The sequence below is a fragment of the Budorcas taxicolor genome, chromosome 4 (genome assembly GCF_023091745.1).
Source record: "Budorcas taxicolor isolate Tak-1 chromosome 4, Takin1.1, whole genome shotgun sequence".
Classification (NCBI taxonomy): Eukaryota; Metazoa; Chordata; class Mammalia; order Artiodactyla; family Bovidae; genus Budorcas; species Budorcas taxicolor.
Window position 1 is genome coordinate 101664171 of NC_068913.1, and position 25325 is coordinate 101689495.

Here is a 25325-nt window from a genome sequence, read left to right on the forward strand (position 1 = left end):
AACAGTGTGTTGTTCACTTGAAATTTGTTGAGAGAGTAGACCTCAGGTATTCTAACCACACACACACACACACACACACACACACACCCATGGGAGGTGATGGATATTTTAATTAGCTTGATTGTGGTAATCACTTCACAATGTGTACCTATATCAAAAACATCATATTGCGCAGCTTAAATATATACAATATTTCTTTGTCAACCATACCTGAATAAAGCTGGGAAAAAAATGCTCCTCTTAAGCCTGCTTTCAAAATACCAGCACAATATCACTGAACATGGAGTTGGAAAGAAATACACACATTAGGATGACTGGTGAGTGTCAGCAGCTTTAGCAGAACACTTAGGTTACGTTTAGTCACTCAGTCGTGTCTGACTCTTGTGACCCCATGAACTGTAGCCTGCCAGGCTCCTCTGTCCATGGGATTCTCCAGGTAAGCATACAGGAGTGGGTTGCCTTTTTCTTCTCCAGGGCTTTTCCCAACCCAGGGATCGAACCTGGGTCTCCTGCATCGCAGACAGACTCTTTACCAGTTGAGTCAGCAGGGAAGCAGAACACTTAGGCTGTCCTTAATTGGTTTGTTCTGATGCATGCCCATCTACACAATTTCATCAACAATTCACATTTTTTTACGTGTATAGAAAATGTGACTGTGACTTAGAGTTCAAACTTTCCTCTAAGATTCTTTTTGTGTTGCTGTTGTCGTCATGTGGCTACCTTCAGCTCTATTCCTTATGTGGAAACCCAACTAATAATCTCTACCTTTCCTGTCTCATGATACAGTGAATGCTTTATGAATAATCATTAATTACTCATACCCATTATTCTCTTTTTCTTTCTTTGGCACAGTACTTCTAATCCATAGACTTTGGTCTTCAAATTTAGTGGAAGTCATATTGTGAGATAATTTAGATCTGATGAGATTTACCTGATGAAGACAATTCACTTTTGATTAGCTGAAAAACTGCCTGTCTAGATCTGAAAATGGCATGGTTGCTGTCAGTTAACCATGCCCTAACCTTTAGCTTTGTGGCTGAATGCTTTAGTTGCTTTTCTTTCCAAATCAATGAAGCCAATTGGTCCGCTGACCTTTATGAAAATGAAAACAGCATTATTGTTTTTTCTTCTTACCTACTTGAACATTTGTCATTTTTAGTGAGGCATCAATAGGAATGTGTGTGTGTGTTTGAATTTATGTATTTGGAGTGAAGATGGGATATTAAGGCTTTATGCTAAAAATAAACTATATGGAGGAAAAGTCTAATATTTCCAGAAGTGAATTCTTTCTTTTGTGTTATGCTCAGTGGAAACGTTTAGACCTATGGTCACCTTATTGACCATATGTTTTTTATTTTGCAGTATCTGGTGCTACTGTTGACTGGTTGCTTGAAACATTCATCTCTATGGTTTTCCAGACATTGTTCTCATAATTTTCCTCCCATCTCTCCTGTTTATCCTTATCAAGTACTTTAATGAACTCCTCTTTCTTTGCCTGCCTTGAAAATACTGGAGTTTACTGGACACTATTTGTGACCTGTTTTTTTCCCTCCTTGTTTGGTGTACTGTTCTCTTCCACGCTATTCTCATGCTCCTGGAACACAGTCTGATTTTCTTGGTCTCCTTGTTCACTTACTCTTTCTAATTGGCTGTTGATCATTAGGTACAAGATAAAAAATGGAGACTTATTAATTCTCTACTGTAATTTCTTTGGTCCATAATTGGAAATGAAACTACCTTTTAAGATATTTTGATAGCTTCTTATCCTGCTTTTTGAATAAGCCCTCTTTTTACCTCAACCCTCTGAACCTCAGCATTTTGGTTTGCTGTGCATGGAGCAAGACAAACTTGGTTTAGTGACAACTTGACCCCTCTTTTCCATTTCTTCTTCTTGCTAGATCAGAGTTTTAGTTTCTCTTCTCTTCCAAATATAACATGGAATTCACGAAACTTCAAAATCAATCTTATATTTCCAGAAGGAATGGAAGAAGTTCCGAACTTTGTTCTTTCTAGGTGGTTAGTGTCAACATTTTCCATAAAGTATTATGGAAATAAATTGTATATGAAGGACACTTTTCTAACGTATATCATTAATTGACCAAAAATTCTAACTGCTTAAAAATTATGTAATATTCCACTCCTCTTCCTGGATCTATCATTTTGGTGCTTGGGGTATTTTTTTCAACATTCATTTGTATGCTAAGTATAGTCCAGAATGTATAAAGGCACAGCAGGTAAATTTTCTTATCCGAGTTTTGACCTTGCTTTTTCAATCTGCAGTCTATCAGGGAAAATGTCCTTGTCTCTTAATTCCTTTCAGTTTCCTGTCTCGCTCTCTCAGATGCATCTCAGGACTTAAAGATTTACTGGGCATTATTCTTATTTTTAAAGCTATCATCTACTTTCCAATCCCCAAATACCATCCAGTCACCTTCCCCTAACACCTGGAGGTAGTTCAGAATATTCTCAATTCATCCCACAGGTTATCGTTCAGTAAGGAAGGCATGTTGAATGCCTTCCTTATGCTAGCTATCTTGGTTGGTGCTTAGAATACAAAGATCTCTAAGTCATGGTCCCTGTTCTCAAAAGGACCTCATCATCCAGCAGGGAGACAGGCAGGAAAACAGGAAATTACATTACAGATGATAAGTACTGTTAGAAAGGAAAGCACAAGGAACAGTGATCCAAGGAAGAGAAATTAATTCTGCCCGTAGGGTAGGGAGAGCTTCATGGAACAGCAGTGCTTGAATCTTTCCTTGATTGATGAGTGAATTAGTAATCTCAATTCAAGAATTTTGTTCCATTTAACATGGATTCACAAAAAGGCAGCGACCACCCCTACCCTTTCAATGGGGAAGCATTACAAATGATCCCGAGTTAGAACACAAAGTGTAGTCTAATAGAGTTCCTTTGGAGAGTTAGTTCCTAAACTCATTTCAATTCGCAATTCCCACCTTAATTTGTGAGCTGCACTGTGGGTTCTGTTTCCCCTCTCTCCACTGGGTTTTCTTCTCTCACTGATTGTCATTCTCTAAATGCTTTATTTTTTTTTTAGATTTTTTTTTAATGTGGACCATTTTTAAAGTCTATTAATACAATAAAGTCTTTATTAATACAATTTTTATTAATACAACATTGCTTCCGTTTTATGTTTTGGTTTTTTGGCCCTAAGACCTGTGGAATCTTAGTTCCTTGACCAGGGATCTAACCCATACTCCCTGCATTGGAAGGTGAAGTCTTAACCACTGGTCTGCCAGGGAAGTCGCTCTTAATGCTTTTTTAAAAAGTTCTTGTGGTAGAGTAATGGCCCTCCAAAAATGTCCACATCCCAATTCCCAGATTCAATGAAGATGTTACCTTACATGGAAAAAAGGAATTGTAGCAGATGGAATTAAGGTTGGTGGAGACCTGACTTTAAGAAGACTGTCCTGAATTATCTGGGTGGGTCCAGTGTACTTAAAAGGATGCTTAAATGTGGAAAAGGGAGCAGAAGACTGTATGAGTGATAGGATGTGATAAAGCCTCAACTGGCCATTGCTGACCTTGAAGATGGAGGAAAGGACTACAGGTCAAAGAGTGGTAGTGGCCTCTAGAGGCTGGAAAGGGCAAGGAAATGAGTTCTTCCCTAGAACCTAAAGAACATGGCCCAGCCCTACCAACACCTGATTTTAGCCCAGTGAGACCATTTTGGTTTTCTGACCTCTGGGACTGTGAGACAGTAAATTCATATTTGTGTTACCACAATCCATTTTGTAGTAATTTGTTACAGTGGCCCTAAGAAACAAATGCAACTATTACAGTTTATCCTCAATTACACAGATTCACTCAGTTTACACAGTTTTCACATTCCATTTTGTCCTATGATTTCAAAGAGCTTTCCTACTTCATATCTTTGACCATCCAGTCCAGGCGTTCAGTCTGTTAATCCAGATCTCCAGATTCATCTGTTACTTAAAGAACCTTTGCCTAATTTCTGTTTAGAACTGTTTTAACACAAAACAATATTCAACATTTTAGATTTATATGTTTTGTTATTTATTTCCAAGTTTGAAATGAGATGTCAGTCTCCAAGTTTTCTATACTTTGGTTTTTGCCAATCTCCCTCTCCCCTCAAAAACACTAACCTTTTTTTTTACTATCCACCCAAGTCTCTTTTGGAAGTCTCTTGAGAGACTTGGATTGCATGGAGATCAAGCCAGTTAATCCTGAAAGAAATTAACCCTGAATATTCATTGGAAGGACTGATGCTGAAGCTGAAGCTCCAATACTTTGGCCACCTGATGTGAAAAGCTGACACACTGGAAAAGACCCTGATGCTGGGGAAGATTGAAGGCAGGGGGAGAAGGGGACGATAGAAGATGAGATGGTTGCAAGGCGTTGACTCAATGGGCATAAGTTTGAGCAAACTCTAGGAGACAGTGAAGGACAGAGAAGCCTGGAGTGCTGCAGTCCATGGGCTCACAAAGAGCTGAACATGACTTAGAGACAACAACAACTACAACAAATCCCATTCTTCTTACTAAGTCTCAATTAACTGAAATATGAAGGGGTACATTGGTAACATTTGTTGATAGAGATGGGTGATTAATTCAGGGTCCAAAGTTACTACTAGTTTACTACAGAATGAAAATGTTCCTTATAAAATAGTGGTAGAGGTTGGGGAGACTGGGCCAGGGCAAGTATTTGTTAACTGTAAACACACTTCCAAACTAAATTAAAAGGGTGTGGTTCTCTGTTTTGGTGCACATGGCCAGATGGCCATTCTCCCTACAGTTGCCATCATTGCCCTGTGGCTGCCCATCATGCTGTAGGGTGCTGAGGCATGGCAGGAGGGATGAACTCACTGGGGGGATGAACTCATTAGGAGATGTGTGCCCGACTCGTGAGTCCCTGAGAAATGCTGTTGGGAGACCAGTGGGTGAAAGTTCAAATGACAGGAAGATGAAGGAGAGAAAAAAGTTCTCTGGGAGCATTTTTAGATGATAAACTTGGCCATTCTGGGATCTGAAAGCTTTTCTGATGAGTCATTTGTGGGTAGCTCATTGCTCTGAAAAGCTCTTAGAAATAATGTGCTCTCCCCAAATTGCATCTTTTCCACCCAAAGGAACAAGCTACTTCAAGTTACAACCAAGCAGGAAATAACTTCCAAGAACACACAGGCAGGAGACACACAGAATCTGAGTGAGAGAGGCCTTTGGAGGTAGCATTCATAGACATTTTTAACTTAACAATAGTCCTTGCCACTTTTCTGTTGCCATACTTAGAGGGAATCGAAACTACAGTCCCCTCCTTCCTGTCCTGATCTTGCAATATCCTATTCAGTTTCTTTATTTCACTATTTGATTTCACCTAAGCTTTATCTTGTTATTTCCAGTTTATAAAAATATCTCAAATCCCAAGAAGTGATTTTAAATGTGGGAATGTTACATGGAGTCCTTTGTTAAAATCTAAATGTATAGTTCCAAGAGCTTTTTGTTAAAGTATGATAATGGTTTTTTACATCAGTTCTGTATTTCAGAAGCATTAATAAAATATTATAAGCAGTAGCAGTAGTTAGTTGCTCAGTCGTGTCTGACTCTATGCAACCCCAAGGACTATAGCTTGCCAGGTTCCCCTGTCCATGGGATTCTCCAGGCAAGACTACTAGAGTGGGTTGTCATGCCTTCCTCCAGGGGATCTTGCCGACCCAGGGATTGAACCCAGGTCTCCTGCATTGCAGGCAGATTTTTTACCATTTGAGCTAGAGGGAAATCCTAAAATATTATAAAGGGAAATAGTAATTTCCTGGTTATGGTAGGAGATGAGAACATGTGGTTGGGGTAGACTTGGGAAGGTTGTAGCTGGTGAAAGTAGCCAGTGAGAAAAATAATGGAAGCAGAGAGTGTAAACTAGAAATCTGACAGTGGAGAAAATTTCCACAGTCCTAGATCCACAGAAGGATACCATTTTTACAATAGAAAGACATTATTTCAATGTTAAGTAAATTTAATCAACAAGGGGAGAATACAACATAGGCATTCTTTAGAACATTGTAAGTTAAAGGCTGGAAAGGAAAGAGGCAAGGAAGAACTTACCTATCTTGAAAACTAATGAGGGGTGACCAGATGCTCACTTGTGCTATGAATATAATTCTAACCAAATCAGTCTCACCCCAAAACTCACATCTGGGAATGATACTGATGTATCCATGTTAGGTACTTGTCTACAAGGTTAGTAGCTAAGCCCCATAACAATCTTATGAGGTGGATACTATTACTATCAGCCACATATGATAGGTGAGAATATTGAAGCATGACTACTTGCCAAAAGTGTTAGTACTTATATGAACTTGAGATTGGAACCCAGACCATCCCGTGCCAAGGTCAGTAACCTCTATTGCTACACCCTACTGACTTGGGAGGAGCCTTTGAACAATGGGAGTGACGATGTCCTAAGAATGGATAGATGCGCTGAAAACCGGCTGTCCTCTGCTATGGCAGGAATGGGGTGAAGGCTGAGTCGCAAACGTTGTTCCGTCACAGCAAGGTAACAACACGAAGGAAGGCAGCAATCAATATTTGCAGTATAGAAGTCCACCAAAATTCCAGTGGTTTTAACAATGTCCATGTCGCTAGGTTAGAGCTCGGGGCTGAGAGGAGAGGGGAGCTTGGAACAGGACTTCAGAGCTAGAGGTTCTCAGGAATTGACCAGATTGTCTGAATGGAGAGGTGAGGTCTCGGAGGGAGTCAGAGATATGGGATGAAAGTAGCAGTCATCACTGTAAGTGATTTTGTTTTGAAGTTTATTTACAGTGAAAGTGGCCTTGCATTACAAGTGTTGGGGATCTTCCCATCACAGGCCATCTTAAGGCTGCTAAGTTGTACAACTCCAGAGGGCGCCTTTCCGTAGACTATGATTCTCTCTGGAGTTGAGGGGACTCTTCTGTCAGTGGCGAGAAGCCTGAGGAGTTTGCAACAACAGCTGTTTCACTTCTTGACTTTGGACTGCACAGTCCTCCCACTCTGCATATCTCAGGACTCTCTTTAGTTGATAAGGAGTTTCCAATCAGCCTTTTTCATTATCTACTGCCTGCTTTAACTTCAGACGTATTCACATTCATCAGTCTTGTCTTATCTGGACAACAGGCAGGGACCAGTACCAGGGACGATGGAAGAGGTAATATGCAGAGGTTTTAATTACATTCACTGTTGAGGAGCCTCCAGAAAGAACAAGTTTCTTTGTTTAACAAGTTTCTTTGTTTCTTTGTATAACTTCTCTGCAAGTTATAAACTGTCAAGTTATAAGCTGTGGAGCTATGCAAGCCTATCTCTGACTTACCGGTGAGGGACAGGTTCAGTGGAGGAGGTTCCTTTGCGGGATACTTCAGGTGCTGTCTGTGCAGCATCTCAGTCCTAGCTTTCTGGAAGGAGATGCTTGCCTGGTTACTTTGGTCAGAGAGAAGGGATGAACTCTTTCAGTTTGATGGGACACATGTTCATGGAGCACGTCCTATGTGCCTGCTTCTGTGAGGTGTAGGGAATGAGAGAAAAATGATCACTGCTCTCAGAAGCTCACAGTGCAGAATTAAGGAGGTGCATAGAAGCAAATCAAGGCAAATCATAATGAGAGCTGCTGTGAAGGAGATACTTTCAGGGAACAGAGGGACATGTGGAAAACACGACTTTGGGGAGCTCAAGGAGGCACCCAGAGAAAGGAATGCTTAGGTTCCAGACCTCAGATCTCTGCAGCCACATGAAATCCCTCCATCAGAGGTGACCAACCTTGACTGCACTTTAGAGTCATTTGGAAGGCTTTAAAAATTCCCAGTATTCAGGCTCTAGCCCATGCCAAGTAACTTATACCCTATTGGGGTGGGATTAGGCATAGGTAGGTACCTTGTAAAGTTCTTTGTGTGATTCTAACATGCATCCAAGTTTGAAAACCAAACCAAGTTTGTCCTAAAATGAGAATTTAGAAATTCTAAAATAAGAAGGAGGAGCTATCCCACTTTGAAGGTCAGGAATGGTGGTGGTAAGGAGATATCCCTCGTCCAAGGTAAGGAGCAGCGGCTGTGCTTTGCTGGAGCAGCTGTGAAGAGATACCCCACGCCCAAGGTAAGAAACCCAAGTAAGATGGTAATTGTTGCAAGAGGGCATCAGAGGGCAGACACACTGAAACCATACTCACAGAAAACTAGTCAATCTTATCACACTAGGACCACAGCCTTGTCTAACTCAATGAAACCAAGCCATGCCTACAGGGCAACCCAAGATGGGCAGGTCATGGTGGAGAGGCCTGACAGAATGTGGTCCACTGGAGAAGGGAATGGCAAGCCACTTCAGTATTCTTGCCTTGAGAACCCCATGAACAGTATGAAAAGGCAAAATGATAGGACACAAAAAGAGGAACTCCCCAGGTCAGTAGGTGCCCAATATGCTACTGGAGATCAGTGGAGAAATAACTCCAGAAAGAATGAAGGGATGAAGCCAAAGCAAAAACAATACCCAGTTGTGGATGTGACTGGTGATAGAAGCAAGATCCGATGCTGTAAAGAGCAATATTGCATAGGAACCTGGAATGTCAGGTCCATGAATCAAGGCAAATTGGAAGTGGTCAAACTAGAGATGGCAAGGGTGAATGTTGACATTCTAGGAATCAGCGAACTAAAATGGACTGGAATGGGTGAATTTAACTCAGATGACTGTTATATCTACTACTGTGGGCAGGAATCCCTCAGAAGAAATGGAGTAGCCATCATGGTCAACAAAAGAGTTCGAAATGCAGTACTTGGATGCAATCTCAAAAATGACAGAATGATCTCTGTTCGTCTCCAAGGCAAACCATTCAATATCACAGTTATCCAAGTCTATGCCCCAACCAGTAATGCTGAAGAAACTGAAGTTGAACGGTTTTATGAAGACCTACAAGATCTTTTAGAACTAACACCCAAAAAAGATGTCCTTTTCATTATAGGGGACCGGAATGCAAAAGTAGGAAGTCAAGAAACACCCGGAGTAACAGGCAAATTTGGCCTTGGAATGCAGAATGAAGCAGGGCAAAGACTAATAGAGTTTTGCCAAGAAAATGCACTGGTCATAGCAAACACTTTCTTCCAACAACACAAGAGAAGACTCTACTCGTGGACATCACCAGATGGTCAACACCGAAATCAGATTGATTATATTCTGTGCAGCCAAAGATGGAGAAGCTCTATACAGTCAACAAAAACAAGACCGGGAGCTGACTGTGGCTCAGATCATGAACTCCTTATTGCCAAATTCAGACTTAAATTGAAGAAAGTAGGGAAAACCGTTAGACCATTCAGGTATGACCTAAATCAAATCCCTTATGATTATACAGTGGAAGTGAGAAATAGATTTATGGGTCTAGATCTCTTAGATAGAGTGCCTGATGAACTATGGAATGAGGTTTGTGACATTGTACAGGAGACAGGGATCAAGATCATCCCCATGGAAAAGAAATGTAAAAAAGCAAACTGGCTGTCTGGGGAGGCCTTACAAATAGCTGTGAAAAGAAGAGAGGCGAAAAGCAAAGATACAAACATCTGAATGCAGAGTTCCAAAGAATAGCAAGAAGAAATAAGAAAGCCATCTTCAGTGATCAATGCAAAGAAATAGAGGAAAACAACAGAATGGGAAAGACTAGAGATCTCTTCAAGAAAATTAGAGATACCAAGGGAACATTTCATGCAAAGATGGGCTCGATAAAGGACAGAAATGGTATGGACCTAACAGAAGCAGAAGATATTAAGAAGAGGTGGCCAGAATACACAGAAGAACTATACAAAAAAGATCTTCACGACCCAGATAATCATGATGATGTGATCACTAATCTAGAGCCAGACATCTCGGAATGTGAAATCAAGTGGGCCTTAGAAAGCATCACTACGAACAAAGCTAGTGGAGGTGATGGAATTCCAGTTGAGCTGTTTCAAATCCTGAAAGATAATGCTGTGAAAGTGCTGCACTCAATATGCCAGCAAGTTTGGAAAACTCAGCAGTGGCCACAGGACTGGAAAAGGTCAGGTTTCATTCCAATTCCAAAGAAAGGCAATACCAAAGAATGCTCAAACTACGGCACAATTGCACTCATCTCACACGCTAGTGAAGTAATGCTCAAAATTCTCCAAGCCAGGCTTCAGCAATACATGAACCGTGAACTTCCTGATGTTCAAGCTGGTTTTAGAAAAGGCAGAGGAACCAGAGATCAAATTGCCAACATCCGCTGGATCATGGAAAAAGCAAGAGAGTTCCAGAAAAACATCTATTTCTGCTTTATTGACTATGCCAAAGCCTTTGACTGTGTGGCTCACAATAAACTGTGGAAAATTCTGAAAGAGATGGTAATACCAGACCACCTAACCTGCCTCTTGAGAAACCTATATGCAGGTCAGGAAGCAACAGTTAGAACTGGACATGGAACAAAAGACTGGTTCCAAACAGGAAAAGGAGTCCGTCAAGGCTGTATATTGTCACCCTGCTTATTTAACTTCTATGCAGAGTACATCATGAGAAATGCTGGACTGGAAGAAACACAAGCTGGAATCAAGATTGCCGGGAGAAATCTCAATAACCTCAGATATGCAGATGACACCACCGTAATGGCAGAAAGTGAAGAGGAACTGAAAAGCCTCTTGATGAACGTGAAAGAGGAGAGTGAAAAAGTTGGCTTAAAGCTCACCATTCAGAAAACGAAGATCATGGCATCCGGTCCCATCACTTCATGGGAAATAAATGGGGAAACAGTAGAAACAGTGTCAGACTTTATTTTTGGGGGCTCCAAAATCACTGCAGATGATGACTGCAGCCATGAAATTAAAAGACGCTTACTCCTTGGAAGGAAAGTTATGACCAACCTAGATAGTATATTCAAAAGCATAGACATTACTTTGCCGACTAAGGTCCGTCTAGTCAAGGCTATGATTTTTCCTGTGGTCATGTATAGATGTGAGAGTTGGACTGTGAAGAAGGCCCTGCACCGAAGAATTGATGCGTTTGAACTGTGGTGTTGGAGAAGACTCTTGAGAGTCCCTTGGACTGCAAGGAGATCCAACCCGTCCATTCTGAAGGAGATCAACCCTGGGATTTCTTTGGAAAGACTGATGCTAAAGCTGAAGCTCCAGTACTCTGGCCACCTCATGCGAAGAGTTGACTCATTGGAAAAGACTCTGATGCTGGGAGGGATTGGGGGCAGGAGGAGAAGGGGACCACCGAGGATGAGATGGCTGGATGGCATCACTGACTCGATGGACGTGAGTCTGAGTGAACTGCGGCAGTTGGTGATGGACAGGGAGGCCTGGTGTGCTGCAATTCATGGGGTGGCAAAGAGTCGGACACGACTCAGTGACCGAACTGAAATGAAAATAAGAAGGAATGTATTAACATTTTGGAGACTCTGTTACTATATTCTGAGAGGGCTGGTAGAAAAAGGGAAAGAACATTGTTGTGTTGTAGAGATCAGTGATTATATCCAGTCAGCTTCAAATACAGTAGTATCATAGAACCTAATACAGTAAAATCCAGGAAAATAACACGAAGAGCAAAGCATGGAGTATTTGTTGAAGTAACTTTGCAGTAGTGATCCTTATATACAGTTTGTATCCTGCTTCAGAGAAGTCTTAGGGAAGCTTGCATCTAGAAGTATTTGAAAATAAACTAGAGAGGTTTATCTGAAAAAGCAGAGTAAGTACGTACATTCAAGCACCAACCTTCAAATTATGGAAACAATTGTTGGCTTGTTGTACTACCCTAAAAACCAGTTAGGACTTTTCAATTGTTTATTTGGGCTTTTATTTCTCACCAGATATTCAGTGAAAATAGGCCATTCCTGAGTCATAGATTAATGACTGCTTCCATTAAATTTTGATATTATTATTATCATTATATTTGATGTAATTTATATTTATAACATACCTACATATGCTGATACTTAGCATATTTTATGTAATTCCCACAGTAGTTCTATAAAGTAGGCAACTGTGATTATTCCTATTATCTAGATAAGTTCAAGAGGCACAGAGAGGTTAAATAAGTTGTCTGGGACCCCACATTGTCTAAGTCCAGTCTGTCTGAGTGCTAACCATTTCTGATTCTACATCTCTCCATTGTGTAAGGGAGAGGCCTGCTATCGTCGGAAGAAAACCAGTTTAGAGTTCTATGCCTCAGGAACTGCTGTGTGATCTTGAGTTAGTTTCTCAACCTCTCTGGACCTTAGTGTCTTCTTTAATGTGACCAGACACGAGATGGTGGCACCATTTTCCTTGTAGTTATGAGCTGTAATGAGAATGCAAGCTTAAAATGACTTTAGAATCTCACAGACATCTCACTCTTTTGAAGGGCATTGTTAGAATATATATCTAATATACATAGACAATACATACATACAACATTTTCTCAGAACAAAGAGCACAGAGATTCACAGATTTTCTTTTTTGTGACGGTATTATAGAAAATATAACTTTTTTAAAAAAAATCGAAAATACTGTCCATCTTTCCCATCCTCTAGCAGTTGTGGAAAACTTGTACTGAAGGCAGGTGCAGACAGATCTTCATTATTTACTTTTTTTAAATACTAACCTGTGTTCTGTAGAGGATGCCCCAGCTGGCTCCTGATCCTTTGTGATCTAGATGGATCTTTTTAGCCCTTGATCTGGAGTGGGATCGTTCTGAAACAAGCAACTTAGTATACTTGGGAAATTCACTGGGTGGAGGAGGCAGTTCTCTAACTCATAGGCACAAGAAGGAAGGTTCTGAAGCTTGTGTAACTTAATAGGAAATTGCTTGGGGGAGTCTGAGAGGGAGGAAGAAATCCAGACAGGCTAGGCATTAGTTTGAACTTGCTTAGGTTGTTTTATATCGTTATAACATAGAAAAATTCAGTCCTGGAAGATGAAATTATTTTGGCACATGATATCGATCATCCTTTAGAAAACAAAGTAGCTTGGTGTTAGAAGTTTGGCCCTACCCTCTTGTCGAGTCCTTCATGTTCTTTGATCCCAGGCTCTTAAACTGAACAGGACTTGTTAGGCAGATATGGGTATAAAGCTGGAATAGAAATGTGGTCCTTGAGGACTTGTGAGAAATGATTATCTCTAGAAGGTGGTAGGAGAATATTGACTGAGTGGAGGGGCCAGAGCTGGGGCCAGAGGGAAATGGTGTTGGCACTCCCCTCCCGCCTTGCAGCTCCAGGTCCTGTGATCTTCATCATCATAGCCACTGCCCTTGTTCGTCCTTCACCACCTCTTGCCTGGACCAGTATCACAGACTCCTGACTCTTTTTTAGGCTCAGCTTGGCCTTCTTGCCCCAGTCCAACCTCCTTACCATAACTGGAGCTATCTTCTTAAACTCCAAGTTCATTACTATCAGCCCCACGGGCTCTAGGATCAATCTAACCTCTTCAGCATAGCATGGAAATCTCTTAGATTCTGATTTCAGTCTTCCTGTCCCCAAGGGGAGGCTGGGTCCTGTGAAAGTCCAATCTCCTCTCTGGATTGACCACTCATCTGCCTTCAGAGGGATCTGGGAAAGACAAAGGCAGGAACTGGGACAGAGACTAAATCAAGCTCTTCTCTGATCCTACCTGTTCCTTATCCACTGAGACACCTCAGTTCCCACCTTCTTGAACCTTAAAGGAATTAACCTTTTTAAACTACACAGCTGCTATAATGCTGTCTCACTCTATAGTCTGTATATCTTCCAAGTCAAGATTTTGTCAATCTAACCTCCTGTAGTTTGTATTTTTTTTTTAAATAGAAATATTGGATATGAGTTTTCAGACCAATACATATACATCCCACTTCCAAAGGGCAATCTGAAACAATCCTTATTTCTTCCTGCCTAAAGAGTCACTACTGTTGGGGAACATCAAACAGGTTTTGATGATAATCCATCAAAAATATTTGTTAAACTCCTAAAATGGAGTTAGCATCAAGTTCAGATCCCACATGGTCTTGTTCACACGTGTTTGAATAACTGTCAATAACTGCCTCTGTCTTTACAATATTGGCCACCCCTCCCAACCCCAACCAGAGGGAGGCTTACAGTAAGGCCGATGGAGCCTAAGTTTCAGAACCTTTCACTTGACGAGGTCTCTTCCATGTCTCTGGGGAGAGCCCCAGCAATGTGTTATGGCCATGTGTGTTTGCAAGGTTGGTAAAAGTAAGATATTTAAGTGCAGCTGGGATGACTGTCTCTTCATCCTGCTTTCTCCTCTTTTGGTGTCAGGCAGTGCTGAAGTGGGCCTTGTGGGGACTCAACTGAGGGGAGGTTGAAATGAGGACACTTTTAATGAACTCAGTGGAATATACTCATGTGCTCAGTGGGATATACTCAACTGCTCCATAGTTGCTCTGGGTATAGTTAAGTTGTTGCACATGGAATCAGAATAGTTCTTAAAAAGAGCCCAGCAACTTTATAAAAGCTTTGAGTTCCAGCGACCTGACAATCTGATTTCTTAGTCTAATGTTTCTCAGTGTGGTCCTTGGATCATCTGTATAAGGGTTGCCTGGGCTTCATCTTCAAATGCAGGTTTTTGGTCTACATCTAAGCTCCACTGAATTGACATTTCTGGGACAGGGCTAGAGAAGACAAGCTTCATTGGATCAGGGACTTTGGCTTTGAGTCATGTGCAGTTGTGTTTATTTGCTTACCACTGACTCCATTGGACTGCTTTGGGACAAACTAGGTGCTGAATAAATGCTCTCTAAATCAAATTTTTATGTGCGCAAAGGCTTGAGAATAACTGCCTCTGTCTACTTAATGCCTTCTTATATATCTAGGGTACCGATCAAGGTTTTCCAATGTGGTATATTTTTTAAGAGGTGTATTTCTGTTTTAAAAAAATACTTAATTTTTTATTTTTGGCTGCACTGGGTCTTTGTTGCTGTGCATGGGATTTCTCTGATTTTGGGGAGCTGAGGCTGCTTTCTAGTTGTGCTGCATGGACTTCTCATTTTTGTGGCATCTCTTGTTGCAGAACACAGATTCTAGGGTACATGGGCTTGGCAGTTGTGACACAGGGGCTTAGTTGCCCATAGCATGTGGAATCTTCCCGGATCAGGGATGGAACTCCCTGTATTGGCAGGTGGATTCTTAACCACTGGACCACCAGGGAAGTCCTGGTGGTGTTTTTTTGTGGGAACAGAGAATGTGAGAAATAGAGAAGTCCTTGAAGACCATCAAGTCAGTGGCAATGGAAGGCAGGGAGCAATAATAGAATTACATGGGGGTGCCGTTTCAAATGAAATTTGCCCAGGTCTCCCATATTCTGCTGTGCTCTCATGTGGAGATATAAGGCAGGTGATGTCTGAATTCTCTAGACAATAAGATGGATGATATGAGCTTGGAAATTCTTTATGATGGTTCTCATATCCCCTCTCTACTCAGGAAATTGATTCTTTTAAAAAATTATCCTATATTTGGAGGACACATGTAACTTTTACCCTTGCTCTATGTTGTTTTATATTCTTTTCATGGTTTCTTGTGCATAAATATGGTATTTTATTTATTTTAAATTTTCAGAGAATAGGTAACTTCGAATTCTTTTGTATTTTTGAAGTTAACTAATGATGAGCTAAGGGGGCAAAAATAGTTGATGATTAGTTTATTAATATCTCAGAACAGTCTATCTGGTGGGATAAAATGCCACTAGGTAGGACATTTCAAGTGCAAGTGAAATTCTTGTTAGAAATATTATCCACATTGTGAAATTCATGTTGACTAAAGATAAACAAGGGTTGTGGGCCAGAAGGAGGGTAAGCATCAACATATCATAGCCCAGAGAAGTAGTTACCTTAAGGGTTCAAGGTAATGAGGTAGGGTGTTCTAACAGGGCTCCTGGGAATTCTAGGGCAGCCAGAACTCCAAAGTCAAGGCTTGTTGGCAGATGACTTCAGGGAACTGCTGTTTGGTAACCAGGGTCTGCCTCACACCTGGAGGCTACTTGAGCAGGTTCAGGGCAAAGAGCCAAGACCAGTGACCAGAACTAGGGTTTTGAATGTGAAACCTATGTTATTTATCAAGAACTTGGTTAATGTGTTGTAAGTTTTATGCTCTTCTATTTCTTCTTCTCTTTTATCTTCATACAATTATGTGCTTATAATTTTTAGTCAGATTTTTAGGTCAGTGCCAAGCAACTGCAGTCCATTTAATTAGACAAACTAAAATAAAAATTATTTTTTAGGAGCTGTCGAAATTTGAAAGATGTCAACACATTCTTCTAATATGCTTTCATTATTATTATAAATTTTGCTTAATCATTAGCTCTGTGCTAATGGTTAGTTTGGGGAATGATTTACATGTTTATGAATATGGGAGAAATCATTTTGGCTACAGATAAATCTTTTTATTTACTTGAAGTTTTTCCTGACACAGTATTTGCCTTTTACAGCCACATAAATTTTGATTTGAACCTGAAATAATTTAGGAAGCTAGAGAGATTTTTTTTTTCTTTTTTGGTCCCAGTCAGTCTTGGTATCATAACTTTTATTTCTCAGGGGTTGGTCAAAGGACAAAGAAAAGTGAACAGTATTATCTGCTGCATTGTGATATCCCTTGCTTTGCTGTACTGTTAGGTAATGCTTGATGTTTTCTCATTTTGTCTACACTTATACATTTTCTCAGAAAATGTACTGTCAAGTACAGGAGGGCAGGGACTATGTCTTATTAATTCTGTAAGTCCTTAGCAGCAGTTTCAAAACTGGCTGTGTCAGAATCACCTGAGGTGCCCTTTAAAAACTTCAAAGTCCAGGGCCCCAGTTCATAGATTCTGATTTAGAATTCTTAAAAAATTTTATTTATTTTTAAGTGGAGGATAATTGCTTTACAATATTGTGTTGGTTTCTGCCGTATACCAACATGAATCAGCCATAAGTATACATATGTCCCCTTCGTCTTGAACCACCCTCTCATCTCCCTGATTTAGAAGTTTTAAGGAGAGTCTCTGGAATCTGATTTGTTTAAAGCTTGCCTGAATAATTTTTATGGACAGTCGGATTTGAAAATCACTGGCTTACAGCATGGAACACTGCCTTGCATTTAGTAAGTGCTCACAGTGTTTCTTTGTTTGTTTTGAAGCCTGAATCACTCTGGGAAGTGACATGAACTGGGTCCAGCTTGCCTACTTCATTTTTTCCCTCTTTTCTGTGCTTTTCCATACTTTACCAACTACCTGACAAAACCGCATTCAGATGCATTCTTTTTGTTTTTGCTCATAATCATAATCAAATAGCCAACACTTTTCATTGTCCTTTTACAACTACTTGACAAATGTGATAGTGCTTTGTAAAATCTGTGTTAGTCCTTTGTGGTATAAGATGACCTTGTTGACTGTGGTCACCAGCCATAAGTGTTGGACATGGCTGGGAAGACGGATGTGTGACAAATGTCTGTTGCATATTGTATATATATTTAAACACATTCTTCAGAGCCTGGCTGCTGCTGCTGCTATTTTCAGAGTCATCTGCTGTTTTAAACATAATTCAAATGATGTATTTATTCCAGAAAGCCATCTAGTCTCTGATTACTCTCTCTGATGTCTGGGATTCCGATCACTTCTCTTCCTGAATGTCCTTTTTCAGACCATCATATAGCAGTTATCCATTCTCTGTCCATGGCTGAGCCAGTGAAACTGTGACAGAAAGCTCTGTAATGAATGACATACTTCAGCATTGACTAGGTCAGTCTCATTACTATATTTTGTGCGAGCGACCTGGTTTTGCAATTTAAAGTTCAATAAACATTGTTTGTGACATTGAGGAAACTTTTCAAGAAGCTTATTAACTTGTTGATTATTTGGTGTAGTTAGGTTCCTAAAGCTGTAGAGAATGTATTCCTGCCTTATACTTCCTAGAGCAGGAGTAAAGTCACCGGAAAAGAAAATAAGAAATTGGCTGATGGAGGTCAAAGGAGAGAAATCACAAAGAGAAGAGAGAGGAATATATATGCGGGTAAAGAAGAGATGGAAAAGTTAAAAAAATAGTAGCACATAGTAACCTAGGGAGGTTCTATTAGTAGATGTTGCTATAATGAAATAGTTCCCTCAGAACATTTTGGAGATTATATCTGACATGTGATAGCACTTGGGTTGACCAATCTTATACTGGAATCAAGATTGCCGGGAGAAATATCAATAACCTCAGATATGCAGATGACACCACCCATCAAGCCTCTTGATGAAAGTGAAAGTGGAGAGTGAAAAAGTTGGCTTAAAGCTCAACATTCAGGAAACTAAGATCATGGCATCCGGTCCCATCATTTCATGGGAAATAGATGGGGAAACAGTGGCTGACTTTATCTTTTTGGGCTCCAAAATCACTGCAGATGGTGACTGCAGCCATGAAATTAAAAGACGCTTACTCCTTGGAAGGAAAGTTATGACCAACCTAGATAGCATATTCAGAAACAGAGACATCACTTTGCCAACAAAGGTCCATTTAGTCAAGGCTATGGTTTTTCCAGTGGTCATGTATGGATGTGAGAGTTGAACTGTGAAGAAAGCTGAGCACCGAAGAATTGATGTTTTTGAACTGTGGTGTTGGAGAAGACTCTTGAGAGTCCCTTGGCCTGTAAGGAGATCCTACCAGTCCATCCTAAAGGAGATCAGTCCTGGGTGTTCATTGGAGGGACTGATGTTGAAGCTGAAACTCCAGTACTTTGGCCACCTGATGCGGAGAGCTGACTCATTTGAAAAGACCCTGATGCTGGGAAAAATTGAGGGCAGGAGGAGAAGGGGACGACAGAGGATGAGATGGTTGGATGGCATCACCGACACAATGGACATGGGTTTGGGTGGACTCTGGGAGTTGGTGATGGACAGGGAGGCCTGGCGTGCTGCAATTCATGGGGTTGCAAAGAGTCAGACAGGACTGAGTGACTGAACTGAACTGATACAAATTTGGATTGTGTTAAGACATCACTGGAGAAGGCAATGGCACCCCATTCCAGTACTCTTGCCTGGAAAATCCCATGGATGGAAGAGCCTGGTGGACTGCAATCCATGGGGTTGCTAAGAGTCGGGCATGACTAAGCAACTTCACTTTCACTTTTCACTTTCATGCATTGGAGAAGGAAATGGCAACCCACTCCAGTGTTCTTGCCTAGAGAATCCCAGGGACGGGGGAGCCTGGTGGGCTGCCGTCTATGGGGTCGCACAGAGTTGGACACGACTGAAGCGACTTAGCAGCAAGACATCATTCCCTATTCTTATTTATATCCTTTGAAGTGTTCATGAGCAGATTATTTTGTTTATAACAATCTTAAAAAATTATCCTAATGCAGGGGTTTTTAAGTATATGACTTGTGGATTCAAAAGTTGGACATTAGCCCACAAATCCTCTAAATTTCTTTGTAAAATTTGTATTTTATCTGCATTTTTCTCCACTAGGGAGAAGCTTAAGAATTCATCAGACTCTCAAGGGGATCATTGATTAGAAAATACGTCTTTTTTTTAGTTAAAAATTAAAAGGTCAGCTAGTAGCGGGCCCGGCCTTAAAAAAGTGTCACTATGTAAAATATTCTGTGGATAACAGTGAGCAGAGGTCTCCATTAGCCTGATTACGATTACTGGTCCTCAGGCCAATGCTTCTTCTCTCTTACCATGAATAGTTGGTTTGGTACTTGATCAGCTCCAACGTCACCTTCTGTCTGTCATCTTTCCAAAGGAGTCTTGAACCCTTGGATGTTGTTTCTTGCACTTTTCTATTAACAAAAACAACAGTGACTTTTTTTTTAAACATAGGCAATCAACATCAGTGATTCTTTTCAAGTTTGAATTATAGGTGTTAGGTCCTTTGTTGTATTAAGGGTTTTTGTCCTGCAATCTGGCAATTATTTTTGCATTTATATTCTCAGATTAAAAAAAAAATCTGTTGCATAGTCAATTTGCCAAGTATTTAAAAACTGCTTGAAGGTAAGTATTTTTCCAGGGTCAGGTTCAACAACACAACTTCCAGTGCATACCTACCCCTACATGAGGTAGTCGTTATTAGGACTTTTGATAATGTTTAGATTTCCTACCTGGAAGAGTACTGATGACAGGAAGCATATTCTGATGCAGTTTCCCAGTCTCCTGGTAGCTTGAGCATAGCTACATAATCCCACTCTTGTGCTAATTTATCAGTTTGTGACAGAAACAGGATTGCCATCAATATGGCAAAAACTTCTGAGCCGATGGGTCCTTGACTTCGAGTTTATTTATGAGTGAAAGCTGCCCATTCCTCTAAGCCCTGAGTTCCTGGAAGGACTCAGTAGACACTTAAAATAGAAAGAAAAAGGGGATGAGGTCAGTGATGAAGTACAACAGAATAGAATCCCTTAATCCATCAGCTGCTTCATGACAGTGGAAATAGGTGGCCTGTTAGAGAAGGTGCAGCCACAGCTTCCTGCGAACCCAGGCGTGACTTGCCGTATGCCACAGGGGAAAAGAAAATGTTAGTTCTTCAGTTGTGTCCTAGTCTTTACGACCCCATGCACTGTAACCCACTAGGCTTTTCGGCCCATGGGATTTGCCAGGTTCTTTTGTCCATGGGATTCTCCAGGCAAGAATACTAGAGTGGGTTGCCGTGCCTTCCTCCAGGGCCTCTCAACCCAGGGATCAAACCTGGGTCTCCTGCAATGCAGACAAATTCTTTACCATCTGAGCCACCAGGGAAACCATTTATTCAGTTTATTTATTTTGCAAAGCACTGTTGCAGTCTCTATTCTGTGGAATATTTCATTGTTTGGAATAAATTTTTTAAAAATTGCCCCTCCTGCTTAATACTCACTCATTAATTTTTGTCCTCAGACTGCTTACAATCCATTTCCTACTTTGTATCTTAACTTTGGTTATTATTCAGATTTGCCTAAGGGTAATAATTTTCTCCCCTAATATAGTAGAGAACATCCATATGGATTTATATTTATAGCTATCTCTAGCTCTTAGCAAATATCCATAAACTCATAATAATAAATAATCTCCCTGTAAGTCCTGAAGCTTTTCTTCATGTTCTTAACTGCAGAGACTGGGGTAGCATTAGAGTAGGGCCTAAAGATGGTCCAGAGGTGAGATTTGACAGTGCTCAAGTCTACAGAAATCAGGAAATGCATGTATCAGAACAGCTCACCAGGTTCAAGACCTTAACAGGGACACGGAGTAGCAAGGAAGAAATAAAGTCCAAAGGAGTCTAGCCACAGAAGTCTGGAGGAGAGCTGCAGGAATGCTGGCTCTCAGGAAACACATTTATAGTCATGTTGAGTGACGAAGGCCAGGAAACTGGCCCAGAGGCTCAGAATATACCAGTGTCCAGACCCAGGCTGGACTGCAGATTCAATTAGGAAATACACAGCAGGAAAGTGATCTTGCTATTACGTATTGTGAGCCTTATAAGGGCTCTTTATTATTACACTCTCTGCACTGGACAAGGATGAGGCCAGCATGTGGGCAGTGCTGAGCCCACAGACAGAGCAAAAAGGAGAAAAAGCAGACTGAGCAGGGAGCCAGGTAGTTCCTGATAGCACTTTTGGCAGCATTTCATGTGGACCCGGTCAAATTGCTTATGTTTGCATTTTCTAGATGTCCTTTACCTTTTTGATTTATGGGTCAGTAGCATCTATGATGTACCGTATAGCTCAAACGTTCAATCCTTTTGTGCTTTTTTTATTTAGGAAAAGGGAAAACTCTGTCAGGGTGCTTTTGCTGTCTGATAGTTTCTGATTCATTTCAACTTTAATCTATTCAAGACCGAGTAAAATGCAACATCTTGTCCCATTTCTTAGATCTTAGATGAATGCTTTGTTGCATTATCCCATGAATAAAAAAAGAGTGAAAGGAGTTGCTGTGACGGAGTCTTTAAGTCTCAAAGTGTTTACCTCTGGGTTCTTGTTGCTTTGGGGAACAGCCCCAACCTGACCCTTTCCTGTACAGATAAGCACATTTAAATGAGCCACATGCAAATCCAGGCATTGCTTTAGAGGCTGAAATGTAGACTCTCACTGCTGGGTTGAGGATATATACTATAGACAGTGGAGATGGGTCATAAGCAGATGTTCACAAAACTGAATACCCCTCCTCACTTGCTGGTTTGAGTCATCATCTGAGAAGGTTCAAGTGAAGAGTAGGGAAGGCTGCTGATTGCTCTCAAACAGTGATTGAAAATAAATTTCACACAATTCCAGCAAGAGTGAAGGGATAGGAAGATTTCAGGAGTTAAATGGAGCTGGTAAATAGCCTTTTGCAAGGATCTTAAGGAGTAAAATCTATTATTAACCTTCTGGCCTCATCCATAGAAAAATCTGGCTTTCAGTTAGAAAGTACAAGAACTAGATACCCAGACAGAAGTGTGCTCCATCGCACGAGTGACCATCGACGTCAGTCCAGGTACAGGAGGCAGGCTGGCAGCCATGATAGTGGGAAGAGGAAAGAGCCTTGTGAGTGAGGTGCCTCTCTGGTGAGAAGGATGGCATTCTCCCAGTCTTGTCTGGTTCAAAATACTCAGCGCTCCCTCTCAACATCTCCCTGTTGGCATTGCTTTGTCATTCCTCAGGCCCTTTCTCTTGCCTCCAGTCAGCCTTTGGAACTTAGCTATTTCTACTGGTTTTTGGTCAGAGAACATGATGACCTCACAGACAGTCCTCACAAATTGGCCACCGTGCTCCTAGCAATATTTTTTTCTATTGCCTACTTCATCTCTTTGACTGTGCCCTCACCCCTCCCAGAACTGGCCTGCTCTATTAGGTCATCCTGGACATTAGGAGTTCTTCTGCCACCCCCAACCATGTCCTGACCAATTTTCTGTAAAACTAGATTTTCATTTTCTTTAACTCTGCTCCCTTGCTTCCCCCTCCACCACCATCCCACCCCACCCCATAGCTATCAACCTAACTGAATGCAGCCAACCCAAGCCCTTTGTAATTTTTCTCTTCAGTGATTCACAATATATGTCCTCTCTGGTTTGGCAGTAACTTAATTTTAAGGATTCTGCACTTAAAATTTTATATAGCATCATTGGCTCTGAGTCAGGGAGTGGATATTATGCCAAAATATGTATTGTTCCTATTTTGTGACTAGCAAGGTGGGAATTTTGATACAGGGTTATTTTATACAGACTATTGGGAGAGTCTGAAAGAACTTTAGAATTAGCTTGAGGAGGAAGAGGGGGAAGGAATTTTAAATTAAAGCAAGAGAACCTTCTATTTCCCACCCCAGTTTCACTGAAGTTAACAGGTTAATTGATTCGTGGCTCTCCAAATATAATAATAAATAAATGAAAACATCTCAGTATTTGAAGGCTATCTTTGTGGCCCTCCAGTCTGGTGTTGGAGAAGACTCTTGAGAATCCTTTGGACTGCAAGGAGATTAAATCAGTCATTCCTAAAGGAAATCAACCCTAACATTCATTGGAAGGACTGATACTGAAGCTCTGATACTTAGACCATGTGATGCAATGAGCCAGTCATTGGAAAACACCCTGATGCTAGGAAAGATTGAGGGCAGGAGAAGAGGGTGGCAGAGGATGAGATGGTTAGATAGCATCACTGACTCAATGGACATGAGTTTGAGCAAACTCCAGGAGATAGTGAAGGACAGGGAAGCCTGGTGTGCTGCAGTCCATGGGGTCACAAAGAGTTGGACACGACTGAGCAACTGAACAACAACAGCATTTTGTTGTGTGGAGGCTCATAGGAGCTGCAGCCACCTCATCGGATTAGGAGGTTATAGTCCCTCACAGGAGTATGTAAAGCACTATGCAAATATTTATAATTATACTGTGAGCGAGAAATTAAATGTGTGGGTGTAGGTTTTGGGGCAGGAGGAAGTGCAGAGGCAAAGGAACAGTAAAGGTTTGTTTGCTGTGATTCTTTTTGGCAAAACCTGTTCTGAATGAAAATGCCCTCAGAAAAACTGGAGCAAACCCTCATCAGCCTAAAGGCTCTGAATATAGCCTTGTGTGTATCAAAAAGAAGTATAAGGTTTTGATCCCTTTCTCAGTTGGGCAATGGGATTTAGAGGTATGTCTGCATCTACAAATTCAGTTCTAAGATGGTAGAAAGAAGATTTGAAGCCAATAGAAAGCATAAAGCAGGATTTCATTTAAAAGTTGCCCAGGAACATGGAACACAGTATGGAACTTCAGGCTGGCACTGTTGCATGGGACAGGGCATGCACCCTGGGCTGACCCTGCACCCAGCCATGCCACAAGCTCGGAAAAGACCGCTCTGGAGACTCAGTTGCTGGGGGTGCCGAGCCATGACTTAATGATCTTGGGAGCACTGGCCCCATCTGATGCCTCAGTGACTCGACAGGGACTGATGGCTGCAATCCTAACAGCTGAGTCTTACATCATCGGAGATAAATGGGTTCGTTTCACACAAAGCCATTACAAAATCCATGGGGGCAGTGATGTTGATAGTCAAAGAGCCTAAAATAGTGAGAGGAACATCTACCAAAGGTCTGATCCCATGTTTCTGTTGCATAGAAAGGACTATAAATTTCACATGTTGATCATGCCATATTATGGTGTCCAGACACTTGGCATTTGGATTACTAAGGGCCCTTTGCTTCACCCTTAATGATTTTGAGATAGGATTTAAATAATTTACTGATGTTTTATCGAAAGTAATAACTATGGCACCTTTAACAACTTTCCATGGCATGTGAATATGAAAGTAGACACCTTGTGAGTACAAGCTAAGGAAAACCAAAGGTGGCCACCATCCACGAGAAGGCAGGGGAGAAGCATAGAACAAATTCTCTCTTACAGGATGCAGAAAAAGTCAGGCTTTCCAACACCTTGATCTTGGACTTCAAGCCTCCAGAACTGAGACAGTTTCTATAGTTTAAGCCACTCAGTGTGGCACTTCTTTTGTGGCAGCACTAGTTACAGGTATAGCAATCATCGGCACATCCATGTTATCTGTGATTGTGCTATAGTCTTGAGAGTTACCGTCTTTCTTTTTCCTGCTTCCCTCTGGAGGCATCTGATATTTCTTTATGGAAGGTATGAGGGCGAGAGGAAGGCCTGTGAGAGTAGGGCGGGTGAGGGCTGTTGCAGATGACGAGGGCTGAGCAAGCAGAGGACGGTGAGTGGTACGCCGGAGGCAAGAGACCAGAGAAGTTAAGTGTGGGTATTCTTTAAGGCTCTGTACTCGGCCCCTTTTTCTTTCCATCTTCTTCCTTCTCCCTATCCTTTCATCTGCTCTCACAGCATCAGTCATCACTCATTGGTTGAAAAAAGTGAAGCCGCTCAGTCATGTCCAACTCTGTGACCTGATGCACTGTAGCCCACCAGGTTCCCACCAGGTTCCTCTGTCCATGGGATTTCCCAGGCAAGAATACTGGAGTGGGTTGC

At 41.3% G+C, this 25325-nt stretch overlaps 1 non-coding gene across 1 annotated transcript; it reads right to left on the minus strand.

The window, feature by feature from the left end:
• Positions 1–479: 479 nt before the first annotated feature.
• On the minus strand, positions 480–551 carry TRNAR-GCG (transfer RNA arginine (anticodon GCG)). The gene has a single exon. It is a non-coding gene; the product is annotated as a tRNA-Arg (tRNA).
• Positions 552–25325: the final 24774 nt, after the last annotated feature.